Source organism: Megascapheus bottae, chromosome 3 (genome assembly GCF_031878675.1).
Source record: "Megascapheus bottae isolate mThoBot1 chromosome 3, mThoBot2.hap1, whole genome shotgun sequence".
Classification (NCBI taxonomy): Eukaryota; Metazoa; Chordata; class Mammalia; order Rodentia; family Geomyidae; genus Megascapheus; species Megascapheus bottae.
The window spans coordinates 61,357,664-61,361,602 of NC_143511.1; positions in this window are offsets into that span (position 1 = coordinate 61,357,664).

The window sequence follows — 3,939 nt, forward strand, 5'->3', positions numbered from 1 at the left end:
TTTGGGGGGGAAAGGGGAGATGTACACCTAAGTGTCATCAAATATAGTAATAGCTGAAATTGATTTATTACTCAATATAACTTTCCTTATTTGTATATTAAAACAACCATTTCCAAGATTAGAAAACTGAAACACAGACATCTTTAAAACAATAACTTACCTAGATGTGCTTTAAAATACTTCAGGTCAGGATGGAAAATAAATGGTGAGAAAGAAACCTGACACAGCAAATTAAGCACAATTTAAGCATTTTATTTTATATATTTCTTTTTGGGGTACTAGGGATTAAACCCCAGATTTACATATTGTAGAAAAGTGTTCTACTACTGAGCCATATCCCCAGCAGGATATTCTTTTTTTTTTTTTTTTTTTTTTGCCAGTCCTGGGCTTAAGCTCAGGGCCTGAGCACTGTCCTTGAACTTTTCTCAAGGCTAGAGCTCTACCACTTGAGCCTCATCACCACTTCCGGCTTTTTTCTACGTATGTGGTACCAAAGAATTGAACCCGGGTCTTCAAGCATGCTAGGCAAGCACTTTAACCACTAGGCCAAACTCCCGGCCCCAAGGATATTCTTTTAGTTAATTATTCTTTGTGATTATTGAGAATATTTACAAATTGCTATTATAAGGTAAAACAAAAGACAAAGATTACCAACTGCTGATGGCTCACACCTGCAATCCTAGCTATTCGGGAGGCTAAAAGGATTACAATTCAAAGCCAACCTAGGCAGAAAAGTCTGTGGAACTTTTTGCCTTTTTTGTTTGTCTTTACCAGTCCTGGGGTTTGAAGTCAGGGCTTGAGCACTGCCCTTGAGTTTTCTCAAGGCTGGAGTCTTGCAACTTGATCCACAGCACCACTTTTGGCTTTTTCTATGTATGTAGTACCAAGGAATCAAATCTGTGTCTTTGTGCATGGTAGGCAAGCACTCTACCACTAGGCCAAACTCTCAGTCCCACCTGTGGGACTTTTATTTCTAATTAGCCACCAAAAACCCCCAGAAGTGGAGCCATGGCTTAAATAATAGAGCACAAGTCTTGAACAAAAAAGCTAAGAGAGGGTCCAGGAGTTTGGCCTAGAAGTATAAGTGCTTACTTAGCATGCACCAAGACTTGGGTTCGATTCCTTGGTACCACATACATAGGAAAAAGCCAGAAGTGGTGCTGTGGCTCAAGTGGTAGAGCTCTAGCCTGGAGAAAAACCCAAGGACAGTGCTCAGGCCCTGAGTTCAGGCCCAGGACTGACAAAAAAAATAAAGCTAAGAGACAGTGCCCAGGCCCTATGTTCAAACTCAAGTATTGTCTGGCACATACCACACTCACACATACACACAGGCAAAATGGTGAAATTTGCCCAAGACTACTCAACTACTAATTGGCAGGATAGTTGTTTTTTTTTTTTTGCCAGTCCTGGGCTTGAGCTCAGGGCCTGAGCACTGTCCTTACACTTTCTCAAGGCTAGAGCTCTACCACTTGAGCCTCAGCACCACTTCCGGCTTTTGTCTATGTATGTGGTACCGAGGAATCGAACCCGGGTTTTCATGCATGCTAGGCAAGCACTTTAACCACTAGGCCAAACTCCCGGCCGCTGGCAGGATAGTTTTATACCTGGTTGGGCATGTGAAACACCAGAGACAAGAGTTTAAAACATTTTCCATATTATTTCTTATTTCTGGAGCTAATTGATGCTTGCAAATTATAATATAGGTCTAGTAGTATAACATGGATAAGGTCAAATCTGATCAATATTTTAAAGGTAGGAAGAGGAAGATTCAGAAATCAGTGTATTATGTAAAGTCCTTCCATTAGTAGATATGCAAAGATAGATAATCCAGGTGAGTTCTCTTTCTCCTGCAACTGACTGCTTCACTGATCATCTTCAATTTGGTTGTATGTACATGGATGGATATTCCTGGAACAAGGTAGGAGTTTAAGGCCATCACATTTTCTGTCACAGAATCATCAAAACAGGCTGTTGCCTTTGCATATTATGAATGGCCATATATAGTTCTCAGACATGAACCATATGACTGAGTTGCTTATATAATTCAAGAGTGTTCCTTCCTGATGGCACATTGCATGGCAAAAATGAATTTACTGTATGAACAACTGATTATTGTGAGCATTTCCACCCATCTTTATGATTGACAGAAAACAACACACTGGGGTGAGAAAAAGAACTCATCTCCTTATTCAAGCTTTAATAACCTCTTGCATCTATAATTCATGTGATGGAATAGCAGAGACTGCTCCGGAGTGGGAGAGGCTGACTCCCAAGCAATGGTCTCTAATCAACCCCGTGTGAGTATTAAGAAATCTACACTGGTGTTAGAAAGCTGCAGGGTTCATGGGAAGAACCTGGAGATAGATCCCCTAGCTTTGACATCCCTACTCCTTGTTTAATGTGACAAGGGATAAATTTCTCTTTTATTATGACTATTGTAAAGGGAGGACATAAAATTAGATCCTCTTGAAAGTCTCTTCCACTTTTTAACCATCTGTGCATTTTAAAATCCTAATTGTATTACGTGGGGCGAATATCAAAATACCATCACAAATGGTTAAATATGAAAACATCCCGTCTGGATGGATTTTCAATGGCAGGCAGAATGCAGCAGAGTGAGGCAACTCTCATCTCATCCATTCTTCCCAAACATTGGGAAGCAAATGAATGCTGAATCTATGGTTCCAACAATTCAGAACACACACTCCCCGCCCCCCTTCCCCGTATTGACCTAGTTTGAGTAAGCAGTCCACCTATGGAACTACCATGTTTATTCTTTACTGAGATGCTTTTGAGGGCTGGGAAAATTTGGCTTAGTGGTGGAGTGCTTGCCTAGCATGCACGAAGACATGGGTTCGATTCCTTGGTATCACATGCATAGAAAAAAGCCAAAAGTGGTGCTGTGGCTCAAGTGGCAGAGCTCTCACCTTGAGGAAAGCCCAAGGACAGTGTTCAGGCCCTGAGTTCAAGCCCTAGGACTAGCAAAAAAATCATTTACTTATTTGGTAAACAATGATTGGTATTGTCCAATTACAGTGGGTTTAGGTGAGCAAAGTAGGAAAATATTTCCCTGAGCTAATTTGCTTAAGACTAGTACAGTACTACTTGAGCCACAGCTCCACTTCTGGCTTTTTGGTGAGTAATTGGGGATAAGAGTCTCTCATACTTTCCTGTACAGTTTAGCTTTGAACTGTGACCTTCAGATCCAAGCCTCTTGAACAGTTTAGGATTACAGGTGTGATCCAAACACACTGGCATAAATTCATATATATATATATATATATGTATGTATGTATGTACTTTTTTTGGCCAGTCCTGGGGCTTGAACTCAGAGCCTGAGCGCTGTCCTTGGGCTTTCTCAAGGCTAGAGCGCTACCATTTGAGCCACAGCACCACTTCCAGCTTTTTCTCTGTATGTGGTTTTGAGGAATTGAACCTGGATCTTCGTGCATGCTAGGCAAGTACTCTACCACTAGACCAAAGTCCTGGCCTTTCCTGTTCTGTTTTGAAGGAAAGGCTAACGGCAGAGGATTTACTGTGATTTGGCATGAAAGGCAATTTTTTAAGTGTACACACATAATTTAATATTGATACTTGTATTATTTGGTCTGATCACAAGAGAAAATAGCAGCTGAGATCATAGCCTGTGTTCCATTTAGAGCCCAGGAAGGATTTCAGAATCATTTCCTTTGCCTGAACTTCTAGATAGTACTGTATACAAACATTCAGAATATGTAGCCTACCCACAAGAGGATTCAGTGTTTTAGTTTCTGTCACTGGGTAGGAATTTGTATTTGCATGGTTGATCAGAGATCAATAATTCATGATTGATAAATAAACTCCATAAAATAACAGGTACTTTGTGTTTTCTAATTTACACAAAGAGGTAGATGTTGTGTATTGACCAGTTCAATCCTAACACTTAACAGTTGGACAAAC